We start from the raw sequence: 7,774 nt of genomic DNA, 5'->3' as shown, positions 1-7,774 counted from the left end.
GTATGTGGGCCTCACCAATCAGTTGACGGTATAAAGAGTGAAAACTGAGGTTTCCTGGAGAAGAAGGAAACTGCCTTAAGACTATAACCTAGAGTTGCTAGAGTGTTGGTCTGCCCTACAAATTTTGGATTTGTCAGCACCCACAATCCTATGAGCCAATGTTTTAAAATACAGATTTTCCTACTGACAGTGGTTCTAGAGGAAAAGAAACTGAAGACTGAGTTTTCTGAATTGGTTCTGGAGTTTCTGAAATGGATTATCTAATCTGATTAAATGTAAAGGCAACAATGACTCTATTTCCAGTGGTAAAGGGAGCACAGATAGTTCATGGTGTGATGTGATGCCAAATATTACCATTGGATATTCCTAATCAAATACTTACGAGAGGCACATTTCAGGGTGACCAGTATTTGATACCTTAGAACACTTTTGTTAAACTAACCAGTATGAGAGTAGCTGGTTGCTTATAACTGCAGTGGACAAAGTAGGGAAAGAAAAGAATCAGCTCAGGACTTGGCTCAAGTGCCACATAAAATGACCTGAACATTTCTATATATGCTCTGAAAAAATCATTAACACTTGTAGCCACAGAGCCAAGATTTCTGAAAACCAAACCCAAAGTCTTGTCCTGTGAGTGGATGAATTATAACGCAAACTGAATCCCTAATCTCACAGGGTGTGAGTTGTTAAGGTGTTTGGGAAGGAATGGCATGCTGGAATTTGGAATGGGGATTTATGGGCATATTCCGATGAAGCTGGGGACATTGAATCCCTAAACTCTCCTGCATCTTCTTTTCCAGAAGTAGCCTTTCTACTTCTGTCTGAGGTTAACCTGCTTTTACTGAGAATCTGTAATGGCCTCCTTTTGAGCTGCCCTGCAAGACACTGCCAATTCTCTTCAGTGCCTTCCAGACCCCTCTTTGTTTCCAGACTCATTACTAGATTAAAATCCCAGCATGTTCTTAAAGGTGAAGAAGGAAGTGTGCCCCATGAAGACGTGAACCAGATGCCAAAAGAACTGCAAAATTTTTCTAACTTACACATCATAAATATGAGGAACAAGAGTAAAAATGGATATTAAGGTGTCAGATGGTGGAAGGAAGACAATGTTGGATCAGACTAAATTTATTGCTATGGGCTCATTAAGCAAAGAGTATTTATTCAGTATTGTAGCTTGAGGAATTAGAAAAGGCTCTGGCAATTTGGTTGGTAGGTTGAACCACAGACCCAAAAGTGGCCTACACTAAATTAGCTGAGATGCTGGAACTGCCTTTGGTATACCATAGAAGGTATCCAAAGGCTTTGGGAGATTGATATGTGAGAGTGAATTTATAAGGTAAGACCTGCTCACTCACCCAATGAGGGTACAGGGTGACAAAGATCCTCTGCTTGACCAAATTTTAGTCAGGCTTCTGAAACTTCACCTAGGCCCATCTGGGCCCTTCCTTGGAAAATTCAGATTTAGAAAAGAACCCTGCTGGCTGGGCACAGTGGCTCACGCCTGTAATCCCAGCACTTTGGGATCACCTGAGGTCAAGAGTTTGAGACCAGCCTGGCCAACATGGTGAAACTCCGTCTCTACTAAAAATACAAAAATTAGCCAGGCGTGGTGGTGCACACCTGTAACCCCAGCTACTCAGGAGGCTGAGGCAGGAGAATCACTTGAACCCAGGAGGTGGAGGTTGCAGAGAGCTGAGATTGCACCATTGCACTCCAGCCTGGGTGACAAGAGCAAAACTCCTTCTCCAAAAAAAAAAAAAAAGAAAAAAAAAGAAAGAAAGAAAAGAAAAGAACCCTGCTAAGTCAGTTTAGAAAGAACCCCATGCTCTTGGGCAAGGACTTCAGTCTAAAACACCAAAAGCAACGGCAACAAAAGCCAAAATTGACAAATGGGATCTAATTAAACTAAAGAGCTTCTGCACAGCAAAAGAAACTACCATCAGAGTGGACAGGCAGCCTACAGAATGGGAGAAAATGTTTGCAATCTACTCATCTGACAAAGGGCTAATATCCAGAATCTACAAAGAACTTAAACAAATTTACAAGAAAAAATCAAACAATTCCATCAAAAAGTGGGCAAAGGATATGAACAAACACTTCTCAAAAGAAGACATTTATGCAGCCAACAGACACATGAAAAAATGCTCATCATCACTGGCCATCAGAGAAATGCAAATCAAAACCACAATGAGGTACCATGTCATACCAGTTAGAATGGCAATCATTAAAAGGTCAGGAAACAACAGGTGCTGGAGAGGATGTGGAGAAACAGGAACACTTTTACACTGTTGGTGGGACTGTAAACTAGTTCAACCATTGTGGAAGATAGTGTGGCGATTCCTCAAGTATCCAGAACTAGAAATACCATTTGACCCAGCCATCCCATTACTGGGTATATACCCAAAGGATTATAAATCATGCTGCTATAAAGACACATGCACACGTATATTTATTGTGGCACTATTCACAATAGCAAAGACTTGGAATCAACCCAAATGTCCATCAGTGACAGACTGGATTAAGAAAATGTGGCACATATACACCATGGAATACTATGCAGCCATAAAAAGGATGAGTTAATGTCCTTTGTAGGGACATGGATGAAGCTGCAAACCATCATTCTGAGCAAACAATTGCAAGGACAGAAAACCAAACACCACATGTTCTCACTCACAGGTGGAAATTGAACAATGAGATCACTTGGATGCAGGGCGGGGAACATCACACACTGGAGCCTGTCGTGGGTGGGGGGATGGGTGAGGGATAGCATTAGGAGATATACTTAATGTAAATGATGAGTTAATGGGTGCAGCACACCAACATGGCACATGTATACCTATGTAACAAACCTGCACGTTGTGCACAGGTGGTGTCTCAACACCCCAGCCTGTTTTCAGCAAGAATCCTGTTAGGTCAGTTAAGCCAGAATCTTTCCTTACCCTTGAAGTTTCCTCTTAGTAATTTTCAATCCACTGACCCCCACCCTACTCCTTGGCACTAAGTTCCCACTTAACAAGCTGCATTCAGAGTTGAGCCCAATATCTCTCCCTCACTGTAAAATGCTATTGCGGTGGTCCCTATATCTATTCTGATGATCTTGAAAAAGTCAGCCTTAGCATCCTCAAACCAGTGTCATTGAAAAGTCTTTTCTTTAACAAGAGGACATGCTTTCGTTTTCTATTTATTATTATTTTTTAGAGTCAGGGTTCACTCTATTGCCCAGGCTGGAGTGCAGGCGTGTGACCATAGCACACTATAGCCTCAAACTCCTGGGCTCAAGGGGCCCTCCTGCCTCAGCCTCCTGAGTAGCTGGGACTATATGCACCATCATACCTGGCTAATTTTTGAAATTTTTATAGAGGCAAGGTCTTGCTCTGTTGCCCAGTCAGGCCTCAAACTCCCGAGCTCAAGCGATCCTCCAAAGTGCTGGGATTATAGGTGCAAGCTACCACATCGAGCTCAGGACACACTTTCTGTCGTGACTACAAGAAATATATTTGTGAGGGAGTTCCAATATTTGTAAAGAGCTCTGCGGTTGCTCTTCTCTCTGGGTCAGAGATTACAGTGGGAACTGCTGCCACTGAATGGGATCCCTCAGTACAAGGAGAGTCACGGGATCCCAGGATGGCAGGCGCCAAGTGCAGCATTTAGTCACCAAAGACAAGGTGGACATGGTTACTGTAATGGACAGTAAAGTCAAAACTGTAGTTAAAAAGTCTGATTTACAGAGACTTATGGCATTGGCTAGCTGGTCAAAGTATCTATAGAAATAAAATAGATGGAAAGCCTACTAAATTCTTATTTGTTCTGTATAAAAAGAAGAGTCAGGTGAATAAAAGTCTAACTTGAATCAAAAAAATGGAGTCACAGCTCCTGATCAATTCCAAGACTTGGACCAGTTTGCAGACCCACATCTCCTTAAATAACGAGGAGGCTGTGTCCGCCCTGCACTACCAAAATTGTATACTGTCCATTCTTCTCCCAGCCTTCCCAGAGGGACCCACAGCACTTTGCCAAGATGACTGTGCACTGGGCAAAGGGAATAATCAGACTTTGGGGGAGCTTTACCGGACATCGGTTCTGAACTCAGAGGACCCCAGGAAAACGGACACATCACTCTGGCCCACACGCGAGGGGAGGGGCGTGGGGCGGTGAGGGGATCAGTGGAGTTTTAGTTCCGGTCTGTCTCGCAGTGGGCCCAGTCTGGTTATCTCTGTAGCTGCAGAAGTAATCATCGGAAGAGACATACTCAACAACTGGCAGAATCTCTACACTGGTTTCCTGACCTGAGGAGTGAGGGCAATTATGGCAGAAAGTGGAAGCCACTTAACTGCCTCTATCTAGAAAAACAGCAAACCAGAAACAATACTGCATTCTTGTAGGGCTTGCAGAGATTAGTACCACCATCAAGGACCTGAAGGATGCAGAGGTGGTACTTTTTATCACTTTCACATTCTACTTCCCTATTTAGCCTGTGAAGAAAACAGATAGATCTTGGAGAATGAGAGTAAATTACTGGAAACGTAATCAGGTGGGGACATCAATTTCAGCTGCTGTTCCAAACGTAGTTTCATAGCTTGAGTAAATGAATACATCCCCTGATACCTGGTATGCACTTATTGATCTGGCAGATACTTTTTTTTTCCTGATGTCTGTTAGTAGAGACCACCAGAAACAGTTTGGTTTCAGGCGGCAAGCCCGCAATACACCTTCACTGTCCTACCTCAGGTGCGTGCCAACTCTCCAGCCCTGTGTCATAATTTAATCTGAAGGGATCTTAATTGCCTTTCCCTTCTATAAGATATCAATCACACTGGTCCATTACACTGATGACATAATGCTGACTGGAAGCAGTAAGAAGTGGCAACTATTCTACACTTATTACTAAGACATGTGTGTGTCAGAGGGTGGAAAATAAATCCTACAAAAATTCAAGGGCCTTTCACTTCAGTGAAATTTCTAGGAGTCTAGTGGTTGAGATATTCCTTCTAAAGTGAAGAATAAGTTGTTGCATCTAGCTCCATGTACAACCAAAAAAAGAGGCATTAACCCCGTTAGTCCCTCTTTGAATTTTAGAGGCAACATATTCCTCATCTGAGTGTGTTACTCTCTGACCTATTTACCCACAAAGCTGCTAGTTTTAAGCCCAGGATAAGAGCAGGCTCTGCAACAGGTCCAGGCTGCTGTGCAAGCTGCTCTCCCACTTGGGCTTTATGTTCCAGGAGAGCCAAGGGTGCTTGAAGTGTCAGTGGCAGACAGGGACACTATCTGAAGCCACTGGCAGACCTCTACAGCAAATCAGTGTGGACCCTCGGACCCTGGAGCATGCCATCTTCCGCCGGTCACTACTCTCCTTTTGAGAAGCAGTTTTGGCTTGCTCCTGGGCCTTAGCAGAGCCTGCTCAATCATGGGCCACCTAGCTATCCTGCAACCTGAGCTTTCCATCACACATTGGGTACTGTCTGACCCACCAAGCCATAAAGTTAGGCGTGCAGAACAGCACTCCAGCATCAAATGAAGTGGGATACAGTTGGTCCTCTCTATCCGTGGGTTTTGCGTCTGTGAGCCCTTGCAGTTCAAACTGCGTGGGATGCAATCAACCTCGGATAGACTTCTTTTTTTTTTTTTTTTTTTTGAGTCTTGCTCTGCCGCCCAGGCTGGAGTGCAGTGGCGCGATCTCGGCTCACTGCAAGCTGTGCCTCCCTTGTTCACGCCATTCTCCTGCCTCAGCCTCCCCGAGTAGCTGGAACTACAGGCGCCCGCCACCATGCCCGGCTAATGTTTTTTGTATTTTCAAGAGAGACAGGGTTTCACAGTGCGAGCCAGGATGGTCTCGATCTCTGACCTTGTGATTCCGCCCGCTTCGGCCTCCCAAAGTGCTGGGATTACAGGCGTGAACCACTGCGCCCGGCCCAATTTTTTTTTTTTTTTAAAGGATAGTCTGTGCTGAATATGTACAGGCTTCTTTATCTTGTCATTATTCCCTTAAAACATGCAGTAAAACAACTACTTACATAACACAATGTTCTAGATATTATAAAGAATCTGGAGATAAAGTATAAGGGAGGATGTGGTAGATTATATGTAAACACTACACTATTTTATATGAGGAACTTGAGCATCTGTGGATTTTGGTATCTGCAGGGGGTTGTGGAACCAATCCTCCATGGGATATCAAGGGATGACTGCATGCGTGATGGGGCATGAGGAGGCCCTAAAGGTAAGTTACAGGAAGAAGCGGTCGGAACACTGACGGTCCTAACTCCTGCTACATCACGTTTTCTTTCCTAGCCCACATCTGTGGCCTCATAGAGAGTTCCCTAACATCAACTGGGTGAGGAAGAGAAAACTTAGGCCTGATTTATAGACGGTTCTGTACAACATCCAGGCACCAACCAGCGGACGCTGCGGTATCACAGCACGCTTCTGAGACATCCTGGAAGAACGGAGGTGAAGGGAAACAAAACTTTCCGCAGTGTACTTGGTTGTTCATTTTGCTTGGAAGAAGAAATATCCAGGTGTATGATTAGATACCATTTCACGGGCCATGGTTAATGATTTGGCTGGGTGGCCACAGAGCTGTATGAACATGATTGGCAAACTGGTGATAAAGGGGTCTGGGGAATGCATATCTGAACAGACCTCTCTGAATGGGTTAAAAAAAAAAAAGTGAAGATATTTGTATCCCATGTGAATTCTCACAAAAGGGTGACCTCAGCAGAGGAGGACTTTAAAAACTGAGTGAATGGAATGATCTTTTCTCTGGACACCAGTCAGCCTCTTTCCCCAGCCACCCTGGGGTTCATGAACAAAGTGGCCATGGTGGCAGGGATGGAGGTGATGCATAGGCTCAGCAACATAAGAACGTAAGCTCCAAGGGAAGGAGTGTGACTATTTGCTTCATACTTGCGTCCCCAGAGCCCAGCACAGCACTATTGCATAGGAGCCCAACAAATAGTAGACTCTTGAACAACATGGGTTTGAACTGAGGGTCCACTTATAGACAGATTTTCTTCTGCCTCTGCCACCCAAGACAGCAAGTCCAACGCTGCTTCTTCTTAGCCTATTCCTCCTTAGCCTATTCAATGTGAAGACGACAGCGATAAAGACCTTTATGATGATCCACTTTCACTTAGTAAATATAATTTATCTTCCTTGTGATTTTTTTTTTTTTTTTTTTGAGACAGAGTCTCGCTCTGTTGCCCAGGCTGGAGTGCAGTGGCCAGATCTCAGCTCACTGCAAGCTCCGCCTCCCGGGTTCCCGCCATTCTCCTGCCTCAGCCTCCCGAGTAGCTGGGACTACAGACGCCCGCCACCTCGCCCGGCTAGTTTTTTGTATTTTTAGTAGAGTCGGGGTTTCACCGCGTTAGCCAGGATGGTCTCGATCTCCTGACCTTGTGATCCGCCCGTCTCAGCCTCCCAAAGTGCTGGGATTACAGGCTTGAGCCACCGCGCCCGGCTCCTTGTGATTTTTTTTGAGACAGAGTCTCGCTCTGTCGCCTAGTCTGGAGTGCAGTGGCGTGATCTTGGCTCACTGCAAGCTCTGCCTCCCAGGTTCACACCATTCTCCTGCCTCAGTCTCCCAAGCAGCCGGGACTACAGGCTCCCACCACCACGCCCGGCTAATTTTGTTTTTGTATTTTTAGTAGAGACAGCGTTTCACCGTGTTAGCCAGGATGGTCTCGATCTCCTGACCTCGTGATCTGCCTGCCTCGGCCTCTCAAAGCGCTGGGATTACAAGTGTGAGCCACTGTGCCCGGCCATGATTTTCTTA

This window comes from Piliocolobus tephrosceles, chromosome 14, assembly GCF_002776525.5.
Source record: "Piliocolobus tephrosceles isolate RC106 chromosome 14, ASM277652v3, whole genome shotgun sequence".
NCBI lineage: Eukaryota > Metazoa > Chordata > Mammalia > Primates > Cercopithecidae > Piliocolobus > Piliocolobus tephrosceles.
Note: the sequence above shows the minus strand (reverse complement) of the source record.